The sequence below is a fragment of the Gorilla gorilla genome, chromosome 3, assembly GCF_029281585.2.
Source record: "Gorilla gorilla gorilla isolate KB3781 chromosome 3, NHGRI_mGorGor1-v2.1_pri, whole genome shotgun sequence".
Lineage (NCBI taxonomy): Eukaryota > Metazoa > Chordata > Mammalia > Primates > Hominidae > Gorilla > Gorilla gorilla.
Genome location: NC_073227.2, coordinates 160772739 through 160791241, shown reverse-complemented (window position 1 = coordinate 160791241; position 18503 = coordinate 160772739). Strand labels below are relative to the sequence as shown.

At 41.7% G+C, this 18503-nt stretch overlaps 1 protein-coding gene across 2 annotated transcripts in view; it reads left to right on the top strand.

Moving 5' to 3' along the window:
- Window positions 1–18503, top strand: part of MAML3 (mastermind like transcriptional coactivator 3) — a 435963-nt gene that overhangs the window by 161612 nt on the left and 255848 nt on the right. The gene's annotated exons all lie outside the window — the stretch shown is intronic.

Sequence of the window (18503 nt, the reverse complement as noted above, 5' to 3'; positions counted from 1 at the left end):
CTCGACGCCTGCTACAAGATGGATACCCCCCAAAATTATGCTAGTTAAAAGAATCCAGATACAAAAAACTACATTTATATGATTCCAATTGTGTGAAATGTGTAGAAAAGGCCAATTTGTGGAGACACAAAGTTGATCTGGGGCTGCTTTGTATTGGTTGTGGGAATGGAAATTGACCCTAACAGGCATGATGAGACATTTTTGGAGTGATGGAAGTGTCCTCAAACTGGATTGTGGTGATGATTGCAAAGCTCTCAAATGTATTGAATTGTACACTTGAAATTTTTTTTTAAATTATATACTTAAAATAGGTGGTTTGTTGTTGTTTTTCTGAGACAGGGTCTTGCTCTGTCACCCAGGCTGAAGTACGGTGGCATGATCATGGCTCACTCCAGCCTTGACCTCCTGGGCTCAATGATCCCCCTGCTTCAGCCTCCCAAAGCTCTGAGATTATAGGTGTGAGCCACTGCGTCTGACCTGGTGGACTTTATATGTAAATTTTACCTCAGTAAAACAATTTTTTTCAAAAGAAAATCTATTGGCACAGAAGTAACTTTTTAACCTTCAATAATAATATTTTCAAGAACAAGATTTATGTTGGAAATATGTATTAAATGATATTAGTATTACCATTTAAAGTTAGTAAATACTATTCTTATTCAACATCTTTTCAGCACATGTTGATTCATGATTATTAGAAATAGTGTGGTGACCTAGGTTTTCTTGTAGGGTTTTTATGGTTTTAGGTCTAACGTTTAAGTCTTTAATCCATCTTGAATTAATTTTTGTATAAGGTGTAAGGAAGGGATCCAGTTTCAGCTTTCTACATATGGCTAGCCAGTTTTCCCAGCACTGTTTATTAAATAGGGAATCCTTTCCCCATTTCTTGTTTTTGTCAGGTTTGTCAAAGATCAGATAGTTGTAGATACGCGGCATTATTTCTGAGGGCTCTGTTCTGTTCCATTGATCTATATCTCTGTTTTGGTACCAGTACCATGCTGTTTTGGTTACTGTAGCCTTGTAGTATAGTTTGAAGTCAGGTAGCGTGATGCCTCCAGCTTTGTTCTTTTGGCTTAGGATTGACTTGGAGGTGCGGGCTCTCTTTTGGTTCCATGTGAACTTTAAAGTAGTTTTTTCCAATTCTGTGAAGAAAGTCATTGGTAGCTTGATGGGGATGGCATTGAATCTATAAATTACCTTGGGCAGTATGACCATTTTCATGATATTGATTCTTCCTACCCATGAGCATGGAATGTTCTTCCATTTCTTTGTATCCTCTTTTATTTCATTGAGCAGTGGTATGTAGTTCTCCTTGAAGAGGTCCTTCACTTCCCTTGTAAGTTGGATTCCTAGGTATTTTATTCTCTTTGAAGCAATTGTGAATGGGAGTTCACTCATGATTTGGCTCTCTGTTTGTCTGTTATTGGTGTATAAGAATGCTTGTGATTTTTGTACACTGATTTTGTATCCTGAGACTTTGCTGAAGTTGCTTATCAGCTTAAGGAGATTTTGGGCTGAGACGATGGGGTTTTCTAGATATACAATCATGTCATCTGCAAACAGGGACAATTTGACTTCCTCTTTTCCTAATTGAATACCCTTTATTTCCTTCTCCTGCCTTATTGCCTTGGCCAGAACTTCCAACACTATGTTGAATAGGAGTGGTGAGAGAGGGCATCCCTGTCTTGTGCCAGTTTTCAAAGGGAATGCTTCCAGTTTTTGCCCATTCAGTATGATATTGGCTGCAGGTTTGTCATAAATAGCTCTTATTATTTTGAGATACGTCCCATCAATACCTAATTTATTGAGAGTTTTTAGCATGAAGGGTTGTTGAATTTTGTCAAAGGCCTTTTCTGCATCTATTGAGATAATCATGTGGTTTTTGTCTTTGGTTCTGTTTATATGCTGGATTACATTTATTGATTTGCGTATATTGAACCAGCCTTGCATCCCAGGGATGAAGCCCACTTCATTTTCTTACATGTTATTTTAAGCCTCTCAAGTAAATGTAAAGCTTTCTCTATAGTGAGGTTGTCTGTATGACTCTATAGAGGTTGTAGTCAGCAATACTTCAGACTCTGAAAAATGTGAAAAGTGAAAAAAATCAAGATTACTTTGTTGAAACAAAACAATTAATTTCTTCTGATTCCATCCTATTTCTTTTCTTACAGTCCTGATTTTTTTCTTTTACCTGACAATATACTTTAAAGATACTTAATGTTTAAAATATTTAAATTATTCTGGAAGTGATGGAAGTGAATCTCTCTCTCTTTCTCTCTCTCTCTCTCTCTCTCTGTGTGTGTGTGTGTGTGTGTGTGTGTGTGTGTGTGTGTGGTGGGGTGCAGGGGTCAGCAGTGGTACTAAGGGCAGAGACTGGATGAATAAAATTGTTAAATTAGTGGCTACGGCATGAATATATTCACGTGTTCCCTGCTGCTATCCAATCCTTTAAAGGCCTTGGCTTTCAGTGAAGAAGGGTAGCCTGACAAAAACACCTGGGTAGGAAGACAAACAGGAGGAGGCTTTTCACCAATGTCTTGGTGATGCATGTGGGATAGGAAGCAGGCAGCATTTCTGGGCTTCACTGTGATTCCTGTGGGCTCCATGACTCATGGACCGTGAGTCATAGCATCCCACACTGAAGATGGCTGAGCCGAAAGGTTAGACACATTCAGTGGCAAGTTCAACAAAAACTTTGTCCAGATTTGCATGATACGGGTAATAGGGAGGAAGATCAGGCAGAAGGCAGCAGAAGCCGTCGGGCGTGTTTCATCCTTAGATGCTGCCGCAGGGGAGGCCGATGGTTCTGATTTTCCTGGCCGCCTCTCTGGGCAAGTGCTCCAGAGACCTCATTATTTCATTAATTCTTACAGTGCCCTTGTAGCGTAAGTAAGGTGGCACCTATTATTAGCAACACTTTTGTTAATGGGACATGAATGAGTCTATTCAGAGTGGTATTTTATTGGTGGACAATGCCTTTGGTAGTTCTGGAAGCTTTGTATCCTTGGCCAAGATTCCTGCTTCTGTCCCGTCCAGAGCCCTGTCTCTGGAGTGTGCTCTCGATGGACAGTTTATAAATCGTCGAGAAGGGGCAGTTCTGCCAACTGAGGCGACTTGCAATTTAGTAAGTCTGTAGACAGCAGCTGCCTCTGCGAGGAATCAAGAGAAGAAGCAGGTTCAACAGTGAGCAGTCACTTCCATCAATGATGCTGAGCAGGGGTAGAGCAGGGTGATTCCTTCAGGAATGTGTGGTATTTGAAAGTGATTGCCCCCTGTTTAACAGGGGTAAGATAAGGACACGTCCTTCTCACTTCCTCAGCCAATGATCTTGCTTGTTAATTGGGAGTTGCTTGTTAGTCCAGAGTGTTTAACCTCAATTTTATTGAGATGAAGTTTACATACAACAAATGCACCAATTTTAAGTACACAGTTTGAGTTCTGACAAACGCATACACCCTTGTAACCACCACCCCAGTCAAGATGCAAATACTTCTACTCTCTTAAATGCCCTCTTTTGCCCCTTCCTGTCCCTGTTGTATATAAGTTTACAATGGGACAACTAAAGAACTGAAGTGATCTGTAAATGGCAGTTGGATGGCAGCCTTTAATGAACTTAGACTTTTCTGTGCTCTCCAGCTCATGAAACGGGAATTTTTGCTTGTCTGGAAAAACTGTTAAAACCCAGCAAAAAACACACCTCAAGGATTAAGTGTGGGACAACTCTTCTAAGGCGTTTCCCCCATTTCAATTAGTTCCCATTATTGTTAAGCCTAAAAGTCCTTCAAAGTAGTAATGGTGGGACAGTTCACTGTTTCTTTCTTTTTTTTTTTTTTTTTGAGACGGAGTCTCGCTCTGTCGCCCAGGCTGGAGTGCAGTGGCATGATCTTGGCTCACTGCAGCCCCTGCCTCCCAGGATTCAGTGATTCTTCTGCCTCAGCCTCCCCAGTAGCTGGGATTACAGTCACACACCACAAGGCCCGGCTAATTTTTGTATTTTTAGTAGAGATGGGGTTTCGCCATGTTGGCCAGGCTGGTCTTGAACTCCTGACCTCAGGTGATCCGCCCACCTCGGCCTCCTAAAGTGCTAGGATTATACTGTTTCTTGTTTTTTTTTTCTTCCTTTTTTTTTTTTTTTTTGAGACGGAGTTTTGCTGTGTTGCCCAGGCTGGAGTGCAGTGGCATGATCTCAGCTCACTGCAGCCTCCACCTCCTGAGTTCAAGCGATTCTCCTGCTTCAGCCTCCCAAGTAGCTGGGATTACAGGTGCCCGCCACCATGCCTGGCTGATTTTTTTGTATTTTTAGTACAGACAAGGTTTCATCATGTTGGCCAGGCTGGTCTCGAACTCCTGACCTCAGGTGATCCATCTGCCTCGGCCTTCCAAAGTGCTGGGATTACAGGTGTGAGCCACGGGGCCCAGCCACAGTCCACTGTTTCATGAAAGACTTGTGCTGAACAAAGTGGCCAGGCGGGAAGGTGCACCAGACTCCACGTACTGACAGCTCTGTGATTCATGCCGAGAACTCCCACACAGTATCATCTTCTAAATGGAGATGACCGCAGGGAGAACAAAGATGCCACACCCCAAGAAGAGAAGGAACGGGTTTATATTTTGACATGCTAGAAACACAGAGAGGCTGATTTTTCTTTTTCAACTTCTCATGGACACCATAAAGAACGGCATAAGATAGAGGCATTCTGGACATTCGGTGATGACGCACGGCGTTCCCACCACAGAACAAAAAGATGAGAAGTGACATCATAACAACCCAATGCTATGGTGACCAGCAGTATTCAGAAACAATCGACATCTGTTTTTCTGCCTTACCATGGCCTCTGCCCAGTCATTTTCTTTGAGGCTGTTTGCTTTCAAAAAACTGCTGACCAGGAGACGTCGTATGATGCCAAAATATTTATAAACTGTCCTCCCTCTGGGAGTGAGGGAGAGGGATACTATTGCTTGTTTTAAAATAAACCTTAATGTAGGGCAGGTGAGTGGCTAATTTATCCATTTATCTTTTTAACACGAAGAAAAAGCAGCCTGCTTTTCTGCCTAGTCTACAGTGGGAACAGTGGCTAGCTCACAGATCGCTTCTCACACAGCCCAAACCTTTTCTAAGTGGCAGGTCGGCAGCCCTCAGGTTGATAGTGCAGAAGTGCTAAGTGCATTTGATTGGTATCATTACTGGTCTCTAGTAATTGATTACTGTCCATGGTGAAATATTCAGGGCAAGCACACAGCCAATAGCAATCACTTAATCCATCATGGTTGTTTGTTCCTCATCTCCTGAGACCTATCAGCCACATGCTATCCAACCCCACCAGGCAAATTGCCGATGGCTGCTTTGTGTGTACAATTTACTGTGTATTTACTGTGTTTCCTGCGTTAACCAGAGCCACTGGCTTTAGTGAACAGGGGAAGGCAAGGGAGGCTCTTGCTTTCCAATGTCAAGTTTGCTCTCCGGTTCACCTCTTTGGCCTCTATTTTTGTAGAGATTTATGATTCATTGGCATTGGATTTCATTGCTTAAAAAAAAAAAAAAGTAAGTCGAACAGTGTAGTGGTTATATTAGGAATATTAATTGTAAGTCTTGAGATAGGTTGATTGGAATAAGATCCTGGAGGGTTGTTTGTAATGCAGATTTTTTAGAAACAAGAAGTGGGAGAATAATGAATAACAACCAGAACTAATCAGTTTTGTGTGTGTTTAATCCAGTGATAATGACTAAAAGTAGTTCTGTAGTTCTGTTAAATAAAAAGAAGCAGAAATTCAGTGGCTACACCATTTTCTCGGCTTTCTTCCAAAATGCTTTATCCTTGGATCTTGGCAAATATGCCTGTCCCTGATGTTTGCTAAGGAACTGTGATACTCAGCCCAAGCAAGAACATAATAGGAGGAGGAGGACAGCTGAAAGGAGAAGAATAAACAAATGACTACTACGTGTGACAGCACTCTGATGACAAGGGATGACCCCGTCCACAACGAAACTCGGAAAAAAACCAGTTTGTATTTATCAGTCCATAGGAAACAATGAGAGCCATGGGTGGCAGAAAGCACGTGCTGGTCTGCTCTTCTGCTTATCCTGACCCTGCTTTCCATAGAGCTGGAAGAAACATAATGAGGGCTAGATATTTGCAAAAGAGGGTGCTCCTAGTGAACTTGGGAAGCCAGCAGGAGTGAAGTTGAGAAGAGAATGACGAGGCATGGCCTCAGAGACAGCAAAGAGATCTGGTCTGTTTCCATAGCCACTCTTGAAGAGATTGCATTCCAACATTTATTTAATGAAATTGCTATTAGGGTCTCAGTGGAGATCTTTGTTGCCTCTTCTGGTGTGGTTTGCTTAAACTCTCCCTGGTGTCTGTAGCACATGGTAGAATTCTAGCTAATTCCCCACAGGCTAGGGCAAATATGGCCATGCGTGTGGTGCCCCTGAATGAGCCTTTCCATGGGCACCTCCCTTCACAGGGCAATGCCTAAACAGCACAGAATCTTAATCTTTGTTAAGATTAATCCCTAAATAAGGAATCTGTGCATTCCTTATTTGGGGCTGCTTAGCTAAATGACATAAACAGCTGGTTTAAGTGATTCACAAGTTAGTTGGGCATGTTTCACTGTTGCTTACAATCTATTTTAGCTCAAGGAAATAAATTTGCACACCTAAAGGCACTGACCTTTTGTTGTATACAGTGAGACTTCAGTTGTTGCATAGAGTGTTGTAATAATCCTTCTGCTTATTGGCCAACATATGATGTACTTTATGATTTGAAGCTCTTTTAAGATTTGAGCATTCCTCCTCCAGAACTCTGCTCCATGGTCATGATCAGGTTTTCCTTCTGTGTCTGGGGTTATGTTCCTACGCTCACTCTTGAGTCATTGGCATTGAAAACTGAAATAGTTGCCTGTAAGAAAGATCAACTTTATTACTTCTAGACTTGGCTTGTGCTGTGCTAATACCTGTCACCTTTTAGGAAACTTTTAAAACTCTGTCAGCTTGGCCTGTTTTTAAAACTTTCAGAGATAGTCTTTGAGGATGTCTTACTATGCTAAAGAAAAGCTGACTTTTGTGTATAGGAAAATATAATCTACTGGTGTTTCCATGTCATAATGAATGTCCTCTAATCAAAAACTGCCAGAATCTATATTTGCCATATTAAATTGCAGAAAGCTGCAACAGCTGTCTTGTTCTGTGTTTGCTGTTCCATTTATACCATCTGTGATGGTTAGTCTTATGTGTCAACTTGATGGAGCTATACTGCTCAGTTACTTATCAAACACTAACCTAGCTGTTGCTGTGAAGGTATTTTGTAATGTGGTTAACATCACTAGCCGGTTCACTTGAAATAAAGGAGATTACCCAGGGATATCTGGGTGGGTCTGATCCAATCAGCTGAAGGCCTCAAGAGCAAAAACTAAAGAAAAGCTGTCTCAAGACTGAAGCATAAAATCCTGCCTGAGTTTTCAGCATGCTGGCCTGCCCTACAAATTTCAGACTTGCCAGCCCCCACAGTCGCATGAGCCAATTCCTTAAAATAAATCTCATGTTGGTTCTGTTTTTTTAGAGAACTCTGATACACTATCTAAATAGTATATTTGAAAGAGTAGGAGCAAAGTATTTAACCTTGTCTTGTGATCCTCTTTTGTGTAGGCTATGCTATAATAAGTGGATGCCTAATCATGTCTGAAAATTAGGTATGTTGACTTTTTCATACAGAGCCAGAGGAACACAGAAATTGGTATCCATGCTTGTTAAAATATGTATGAATCCTCTGGCTACTCCTCCCCATTCACAGTTAATTTTAGTACCTTGGTTACTATCCTTTTCTTTCCATCTCAACCCCTGTCAATATATTTGATGATATCACCATCCATCTATTTTCATGGCTTTGTGGCTTCTTGATCTCCTCATTTGCAATATATTCTCCTCCACCCCATGCGAACCATCTATTCTCAAGGCCACACTGTTGACCTGTCATCAGCAATAACTGATCTTACCTTCAAATAGCCCACTACTCCACTGCCACCTCCTGTTCTGGCTCCCACTTCCTGACTTTATCAAAACTCATCCCATCTGTGGACCCCACCGTGTTTTCCTGATGCATTACTTCCCTCTTAAACCAAGTCAGATCTCAGGGTCCATTATTATAATTGCATCTGTATGTCTACCCATTACATTCTCTCCCATCTTATCCTCCATTAAACTTGACTGGCAAAGTCCGCCCTGGTTAAATCCATTTACCCAACTACTGTGTGCCTGCATTGCAGCAGCTGAACATCACTGGAGTAAAACACATGGGGGTGCTGACCATTCCCTCTTGAAACTCTTGACCATGGATTATCAAGTGATACTCCACTGCCCAGCACACTTCTCTGTCTTCCCTAGTGTGTTTGCTTTTCACTTTCCAAATGATATTTTACATCTTCACCCTCCTCTAATACTGTTTTCCATGTTATCAAATCTAGCACAGATCGAGCACCCCAAATCCAAAAATCTGAAATCTGAAATGCTCCGCTATCTGAAACTTTTTGAGTGTTAACATGAAGCTCAAAGGAAATGCTCGTTAGAACATTTTGGGTTTCGGATATTTTTTGGATTTCAGATGCTCAACCAGCAAAATACAAGGCAAATATTCCAAAATCCAAAAAATCAAAATTCAAAGCCTTTCTGGTCCCAAGCCTTTTGGATAAGAGATAATCAACTTGAAGTCACTCTTCTGTATTTATTTACCTCTCAGCAACATTTAACCTGTTGACTATTACCTCTCTATTATAACATAGGTATTCTAGCTGGTCTGAAAAGGCTATATATTGTATGATTCTATTTTTATGACATTCTATAAAAAGCAAAACTTTGGAGATGGTAAACAGATCAGTGGTTGCCAGGGATTTCGGAGGAAAGGAGGATTGAATAGGTGAAGCACAGGGATGTTTTAGGGTGGTGGATATACTCTGTATAACGCCCTAAAGGTGAATATGTGACACTACATTTGTCAAAATCAATGGAGTTTTACAGCACAAAGAGTGTACCTTAATGTGTGGAAATTTAAACAAAATATTTAGGAGGTCAGAGGATCCCAAGAAGGAATGCAGACTGTGACAAAAGAATCTAACTATCACGAATAGATGAAATTACCTCACTGAAGGAATTGGGCGATAAAGGTGCCGACCTAAGTAACTTTGAAAATGCATAGAGACTGCAAAACTGAAGGCAAAAGCAGTTGTATATAAGCATTGTACTCTGATTGATAGTTTTTTCCTAAGGGAGGTGCAGATGAACACTTCTGAAACAACATATGATATATTGGAACTGAATGATTAAATAAGTAGACGGTGGGAGGCAGGTCACTATTGAAGTGGAGGTTACAGTGAAGCTAGGAGAGTAGGCTAGAGTGGTCTATGTGGTGATGTATTGGAGTTGAAAACATCAGTATGAACTCTTGTTTAGCTTAATATAGATATAGATGTATGCATATACATCAATGTTATAGATACTTTTGTGTATAGAAAAAAGTATATGGTATAAAGTATCATATGGTATAAACTATCATATGCTAAAGTATCTATATGGTAAAAAGTATCATATGCTAACCTATGTGGTAGGTTAGCATTCACATATATATTCCCTTGCTCTGTCAATTGAAAGGGCCTAGAAATGACACCACAGCAACAATGAACACATGTGGGACCCAGACCTTGGTTTCTAATACCATTCTCCAGTAAAAACAACCATAGCTTCTTGAAGAAATGGCTGATTGTAGGGCTGGGTGGGGGGAAATATAGGAGCCTGAAATATCTTGTAACAGCAAGAGTTAAGGAAGTATTCAAAAAAACTCCCATAATAATAGGGGTATGTCAAAAGGGCACGGGAGCCAACTGAACAAGTGCCTAAGGTCAAAGCTGGGACAATCTGAGCAAAATAAATAAAGTAGCATGGGATTATAACTGAAAGTATAAAGTAAACATCCATGAATCTATACTGGTATAAATAAATGATGGAAAAAATCAATGTGGAAGAAGACAAATCTGTCACACAGAAGAATTTCAAATAATTTGTGTAGAATCTCCACCATCAAGGAAGTGGAGTATAATTTCCCACTCTTTGAATAGATCTGCACATAGTGACTTCCTTTTGAAAAGTACAGTCGAAAAAGGAGGCGGAAAAGAAGGAGTCACTTTACAATGAGGAAAATGGCAAATACTCCCTCAGCCAGATGATGAAGCTTCACATCAGTCGTGATAAATCATGTTGATATCATGCATTCTTGATATGACGTGATGAGAATGGCACTTTATCTCTGTGGTCTTCTTCCTGAAAATCTATAACACGGGTCTAGTCATGAGAAAAACATCAGACAAATCACAGCTGAGACATTCTACAAGCTTGTCAATCTCCAAATAGCTGGCCCATCCTCTCCAAACTGGTTATCTATAACAAGGAAAGCCTGAGGAACTGTCCCTGCCAAGAGGAGCCTAATGAAACATAATGACTAAAGGTAATGTTGGTATCTTGGATGAGATCCTAAAACACAAAAGTGACATTAGGTAAAAATGAAGAAAATCTGAGTAAAGTATGAATTTTAGTTAATAATAATGTGTCAATATTTGTTCATTAGTTGTGACAAATGTACCATGCTAATATAAGATGTTAATAATAGGAAAAACTAGGTACAGGATATATGGGAACTTTCTGTATTATCTTTGCAAATTTTCTTTACATCTAAAACTATTTATCATGGGCTGAACTGTTCCCAACCCGTGCCCACAATGTTCATATGTTGAATTCTAAAGCCCTAGTACCTCAGAATAGAACCATACTTGCATATAAGGGCTTTAAAGAGGTGATTAAGTTAAAATGAGGCCATTGGGGTAGGGCGCTAAGCCAATGTCTGGTGTCCTTAAAAGAAAAGAAACGCCGGGGTGCCTGTGCACAGAGAGATGGCCATGTGAAGAGGCAGCAAGAAGGCAGCTGTCTGCAAGCCAAGGAGAGAGTTCTCAGAAGAACCCAACCTTGCCAGGACCTTGATCTTGGGCTTCCAGACACCAGAACACTGAGAAAATAAATGCCTGTTGTCTAAGCCGCCCAGTCTGTGGTATTTTGTTGTGGCAGCTCTAGGAAACTAATATACTATTTCTAAAATAAAAGATTGTTTTTAAAAACAACATTGGCATTCTTTCTGTTCCCAACCCAGAACTTTTGCCTGGAACTCTTCTTGTAGTTCAGATTTATCTTAAAATCAACAGAGAGGCGTATTCTCTGGCTACACAATTCTCTACCGCAGTAGCTTATTTTATTTCTCTGAGTGAGGCTGACCACCAATGGCTTTATTATTGTTATTATTATTATTACTTGTTTATTCATGTATTGCCTGTCTTCCTGCAGCAGAATATGAGCTCCTTGAGAGGAAGAACCTTGGCTGTCATGCTCACTGCTGAATCCCTAGCACCAAATGCCACCATCAGTGCTGACTACATAGCAGACACTCAGTGGATATTTGTTGAATGGACAATGAATCCCCCGGGAGTCTGGTGACTCTTGATTTGGACAACTTAACTCTATCATTAGACTAAAAGCACCTTTATGAGTCTTCCTAAGTTAACCGGGATCTAGAGGGTGAGCAGACTACAATCAGGGTAGCCCAGGGCATTAGATTTTTAATATGTTTGGACTCCATGTAAAGAAGTAAATCAGCCTGGGTCTAAACCAGGAATGGAGGCTAGGGAGATGATGTCTTAGCCAGAACTCTCACAAAGCTTCAGAGACTGGGGAAAAAAATCAAGTCAAAATAAGGCCACAGTAATGGCCAAAGGAGGTGTGTATGCAGAGGGTGGGGGAAGGGAATTTCTCTCAGGGATCAAGGTGGAGGGTGACAACTGATTCTCAGAGTGGACCCAGTCTTTGTTGTCTGTGGGTATTGAGGTTGTAAAGCCAACAGGATCTTTCTTCCGGATGAGATGAGGGATCCCAGAAGCCAGGCCTCAAGCCCTAAGATAAAGAGGCTTGTCTGAACTAGGGCCTCCAGACAGCTAGCTGGAGTCCGGGCTGGGCTTGGCCTCTGGAAGATGCCGAATGCATAAAGGGAGAGCCCAGATCCCAGAAGCTCTGTAGCAGGCCAGCCAAACAGATAGTAAGATAGTCCAGAGAGAAAATAGCTCAGTGCTCAGTCAAGCCCTGAGACTGTCCATACTCACCTAGACCCTGGGTGGGACAATGGGATATTCCTACTTACTATTGGCAGTTGTTCCAGAGAACCACTGCCTTAGTCCATTTTGTGCTGCTATAACAACATACCCAGGACTGGGTAATTTATCAAGAACAGAAATTTGTTTTCTCACAGTTCTAGAGGCTGGGAAGTCCGAGATCATGGCACCAGCAGGTTCAGATGTCTGGGGAGGGCTACTCTCTGTCTCCAAGATGGTACCTTGATGCCACATCTTCTAAAGGGGAGGAACACTGTGTCCTCACATGGCAGAAAGGTAGAAGATCAAGCTAACTGAACACTGTGGGAAGCCTCTTTTATAAGGGCCTTACTGCTATTCATGAGGGAGTAGCCTTCATGGCCTCTTAAAGGCCCTGTTACCTCTTGATACTGTCACATTGGCAACACCTGAATTTTTGAGGGGACACATTCAAACCATAGCAACCGCTAACCCAACTGTTAGTGGCTGGGCATGGATAGAGCTAAAGCAGCAACTAGAGAACACATGTGGACAGTATAGAAGGAGCTCAGTAGACAGGGGTAAATGGAGCTGGGAGGCAGTGGTGTCTATGGAGGGGTGGTTGGACAAGCTCTGCCTCCAAGCAGAAAAATGTGAGAAGGCATGTTTAAATGAATGCCATGTAAAAGAGCTAAAGAGGGAGCTATGAGCCAGGTAAGTCTAGACTCATTTCTAGCATGTTGAAGAGAAAGGCAACTTAGACCAAAACGTTTAAAATTTTATTTACAAGTTCTGTGGTCTCAAATCATTCTAATCCTTAGTTCTCTCACCTTTACAATGGGAGTAAAACTAATACTTTCCTTGCAGGATTGATGAAAGGCTTGTAGATAATGCAGATGTAACACCTAATACATAGCCGGACACATACAAGATGCTTCATAAGTAGTGGCTGATATTATGATTTTACTAGTACCACATGAGCAGGCTTGTTGCTTTGTTCTGTCAGTTTCTCTAAGGTAACTAGTCATAGAGCTCTTTGAAAGTGAAAGGAGGATGTGTACTTGTTTCAGTGCCATCTGGAAATGGAGAAGTGGCAAATCCGTTTCCTGCTATATAGCCAGTTCTGTGGGGAGGCCATGTGGGCAGGCTGACTGGCAAGGTCTCTGGGGGGGATGTCATCCATGGGAGGGCCAAAGAGAGCCACCAATACAGATTAGGGATGGGGGACAAAGAGACCCAAGTCTCTTTGATAACCTGCCAGGGCCCAGATTGGAGCCCCTGAAGGAAGAGAATGTTGTGAATGCCTAGCGCAGTTGTGTGCTCTCTCTTTTTTTTTTTTTTTTTGATGTGGTTGATGCTGGGAAGTCATGGGAGGCATTTGGAAGACATAGTGAGGGTCAACTGCCCTTTACCCAGGAGGAGAAAGGGCAGAGAGGCCATCCTCTGCCACTCGTTTTTAAAGCATTTGTAGATTTTCATTTTTGCAGGACTTTCCTTTCAGAGAGAAGTGGCACTTGAGACCACTTGCCACCTGTTGAGGCTCTTCTCTGCTCACTCCAACAGGCCTCCTGGAGAGGTCTTGGCTAATGCAATCTGGGCCTTGGGATAGATCTGCAGCTAGAGTTGGTGCTGAATCTTCCTGTGCTTGGGAGGCTCACCACTCCCAAAGATGGGGAGCCAGGAGTGCCATGCATCTCCACATTAGCTCACTTCCTTTGAGGCTGAAATCAAGAAGGAGACTTTGGTCCAAAGACTTTTTTTTTGTAACCTTCTTGGGCTCCATTCTTCACATTTGCTTCCGAGTCAAGGAGAAGGAGCACAGACCTGAGGGATGGAGTGAATTCTAATCCAAGCTCTGAAACTGACCAGCTGGGGCCTGAAAGCAAGACTGTGGACCTCAGTCTGCACTACTTCCCCTCCCATCAGTAAAGTGAGAGGATCCATTGTGCTACCTTCTGCAGTCCCTTTCAGCTTTGGTGTTCACTGATTCTGTGATGAATTTCCCATAATTTCTGTGTAGGAACAGAAAAGAGCATAGAAGATCCTTTTTTTTTTTTCTTTCTTTCTTTTTTTTTTTTTTTTGTTAGGGAGTTTCACTCTGTGGCCCTGGCTGGAGTGCAGTGGCAAGATCTTGGCTCACTGCAGCATCTGCCTCCTGGGTTCCAGCAATTCTTCTGCCTCAGCCTCCTGAGTAGCTTGGATTACAGGCACACGCCACCACACCCAGCTGATTTTTGTATTTTTAGTAGAGATGGGGTTTCACCATGTTGGCTGGGCTGGTCTCGAACTCATGACCTCAGGTGATCCACCCGCCTCGGCCTCCCAAGGTGCTGGGATTACAGGCGTGAGCTACCGCGCCTGGCCAGAACATCCTTTTAATTCTTATCTGGAGACTTAATCTATATGTTCATAATTAGTATTACCAGTAAGGGCAGAATGTTCCAAAGTAGGGTCTGACTGCATTTTTAAACAACGCAATTTGCAGGGCTCCACTCTTCCACTCCTTAGTCTTATGTGAAGGACACACTTGGACTAAAATGGTTATTGCTTTATCATAATTTGGGGATTTCTATCAGAGATGATTTAGGCCAGAGTTTCTCACCCTCGGCACTATCAGCATTTTAAATTAGATTCTTCTCTGTGGCGGGGGCCGTCCTGCGTACTCTGGGATGTTCAGCAGCATCCCTAGTCCATTTGGGCTGCTATGACAAAATACCATTAACTGGGTAGTTTATAAACAACAGAAATTTATTTCTCACAGTTCTGGAGGCCGAGAAGTTGAAGATCAAGATTCAGTGTCTGGTGAGGGCCTGTTTCCTGGTTCATAGATGGTGCCTTCTTGCTGCATATCTCCTGGTGGAAGGGCCAAAGCAGCTCACCAGGAACTCTTATAAGGGCAAATCCCATTCATGAGGCTCTGTCCTTATGACCTAATTCCCTTCCTAAAAGCCCCACCTTCTAATATGGCACATTGATGATCAGGTTTTAACGTATGAATTTTGGGGGAATACAGCCATTCAGACCATAGTACCTGGCCTCTTCTCCCCACAGTTGTGAAAACTATCTCCAGACATTGCCAGATGTGCCCTGGAGGGAAAAAAAAATCACCCTAGTTGAGAACCACTGATTTAGTTTTAATTTAGGGTATGTATTTAAAAGGCAGAAAAATAAGTATAGAATCACACTTAATTAAGCAAATGCCTCTAAAAAACACTGAATTTTAAAAGAGGTAATAGTAAAATTTGAATTTGTGGAAATGTAGGACTTGCTTTTAAAGCTCATATCTTACGTACATACTAACCACATATGGCTTCTCAACTGTACTTGAGATTTCTTCAATCAGGAAATAAGACCATCCACCTTTTTTTTCCTGAAGGTATCACCTATGATTCTAAGTAATATTGGATGACTGGATGTTAATGTACTATGCCTTCATAATTTCTAAAGAAATGTATGAATAAGATATTAACCTGACATAAATAGTACTTTCTTGCTGTGGCTCTAGTAAAGTCTTAACATCTGCACAGACTGGTAAAGACTTCATCACATCCCCTCTTGCTTTTTCCGTTTCCAAGATGCTTATTACACCAAGGCTGATGTTAAAAAGATTCCTTGTCATCTGCCCTGATTACTGTTTTTGGGGGAGGAGAAAACATAATGAAGAGAAGAAGAAGAAAAGAAAAAAAACCAGAAGAACAGGATCTGTCTTTCCTGTATTTTGTGTTCCTGAGAGCTGATAGAGAACAAATTGTGAAATGTGGGAGGCTTTGCCCAGCATTCAGGCTGAAGTTGCCTTAAAAGGAAAGTATGGCACGTTACACATTTCCCACTTCCTTATTTTTTAGTTTCCTTTTAGCCATTCTCAGAAATGTAAGCAGGAAGAAAATAGCAATCAATTATGTTTGGAAACAACTGAAGTTAAATCTGACTGATATTTGTTTATAAAACTATGCATCATTTTATTTTCAGTACATTTTCAGTTCCTCTTTTGCCCCTAACATTCTCCTAATTCCCGTGGTGAATATATTTCCTTTAATCCAGGCCTGAATACTGAGATAGTTAACAGCCCCTGGTTGTTATTTCTTGATGAAGTCTCTCCTAGTCAGCTCCTTTTTTCTTCCCATTGCCTTCCTTTAGTCCAAGTTTTCATAACCTCTAGGCCCTCCACTTTGCAGTTCAATCTGTGAGGTTAATGACTTCACACCTTTTTCATTATATTCATGCCTTCATTCACTGGACAAATAGTTCCTGGGCCCCTATTCTAGGCCAGACACTGTTCTAGGCTCGAGACATACGGCAGTGAATAAAGCAGACAAAACCCCCTTTCCTCATGGCGTTTATACTACCTAAGGGAGGAGGGCAGTGGATAGAGACATTTTAGAAAGTAAATAAATCATATCACATGGTAGAATATGGTAGATGTAATGAAAAAAGTAGAGCAGGGAAGGGAGATAAGGAGGTATATGGGGTGTGTGTGTGTGCATGCCTGCACGCGTGTTCATGTGTGAGCCTGTGTGTATGGAAAGGGTAGGCTGCAATTTTAGATATGGTGATAGGGAAGGCTTCACTGAAAAGTGACATTTGAGCAATTACATGAAGGAGTAGCCAAACATGGAGATACCTGAGGAAAGAGCAGTCTAGGCAGAGGAAACGCATGTGAAAATGCTTGAAGTGTGCCTGGTATATGAGGAAGAGTCTGAGGAGGCTGGTGTGGGAGAGGAGGACATAAGGTGACAGTTGATAGGGGTGGAAGAAGCAGATGCTGCAAAGCCTTGCAAGCCCTTGCAAGGACTTTGGCTTTTATCTGAGAGAGATGGGATGCCACTGGATGGCTCTGAGAAGAGAATGGTGTGATCTGACTTGCAGGTTAATAGGATCATGTCACCAAGTCGTCATATCACTTCCCCTACTTAAATCCACCACTTGACAACATATAATCCCTTTATCCACAGAGACAAATACAAACTCATCTTCCCTGTCCCTAATCAAGAATTTTTCCAGTCACCCTGCACAAGCCCTCTGCAGCCTTAGTAAACAGTGACCACCTCCTGCCCCTTTCACATTCTACCCGTCCTTCAAGTCCAAGCTGAAGTTTCTTTTTCCAGAAAACCTTTGCCACCTCAAAATTGATCTCTCTCTTCTCTGACTTCCTATCGTATTGATTATTTATCAATAAATACAATATAATATATGGACTTGACCATATATTATCTGGACTTCACCATATATTATCTTGGATTGTTTTCTACCTAGGCATTGAAAGGTTTATAGAACTTGAGACCTAGAAGACTCTCGGGAATCATCTCTTCTGACTCCTTCATTTTACCAGTGAGGAAATGGAAGCCCAGCAGTGTTTTGCCAAATTCACTCAACTAGCTGTTTAATGTGTACACTGCCTTTCTCAAGGAAATTATAAGTACATTAAGGAATGATAACATGCCTTATACTTCTCCAAAATCTCCTATAATAGTGGTTAACATAGTACTCATGTAACAGACACTTACTAAGTTCAATTAAATGGCCGGGCGTGGTGGCTTACACCTGTAATCCCAGCAGTTTGGGAGGCCGAGATGGGCAGATCACAAGATCAGGAGATCGAGACCATCCTGGCTAACACTGTGAAACCCTGTCTCTACTAAAAATACAAAAAATTAGCTGGACGTGGTGGCAGCGCCTGTAGTCCCAGCTACTAGGGAGGCTGAGTCAGGAGAATGGTGTGAACCCGGGAGGCAGAGCTTGCAGTGAGCCGAGATAGCGCCACTGCACTCCAGCCTGGGTGATAGAGCGAGACTCTGTCTCAAAAAAAAAAAAAAACTATTAAATGTAAGAATAAATTGATTTTTAGTTGGTTTGGTTTTAAAGGAACGTTGTAGGCCATTAATTCATCAACCACATTTTGAATTAACAGATGTTCTAAATGCAAAAAGCTATGTAAAATACTTGTATGTAATTTGGCTTGAATTTTAGGGATTTGCCTGTGAATGTAGTTAGATGGGAGAATGAGAAATTTTGCCTTTCTTGGAGGTTTTTGTTCTGATGTAATGGTGAAAGGTAATTCTATCATCTCTGCATGACACAGCTATTTTTGTTGCTTCAGCAAGATTTATCAAAGCAAATGGTTTTTGACCATTCTTTGTCTCCAAGGGAGAGGCAATTGTGGCAGCATCCCATCCTCTGAGCTGGTTTTTGTTTTTGTTTTTTGGAGAATAAGTGGTTTTGATTACAGGTGTGAACTTGTGGTATTCACAGATGCTGGTGGCCTGTCAGGACTATTTTAGGAGACCTCATTTATCCTTTGACCAAGAAATATCCTGACTGGGGCCTGACTTGAATATATAGCTCCCTGTGGG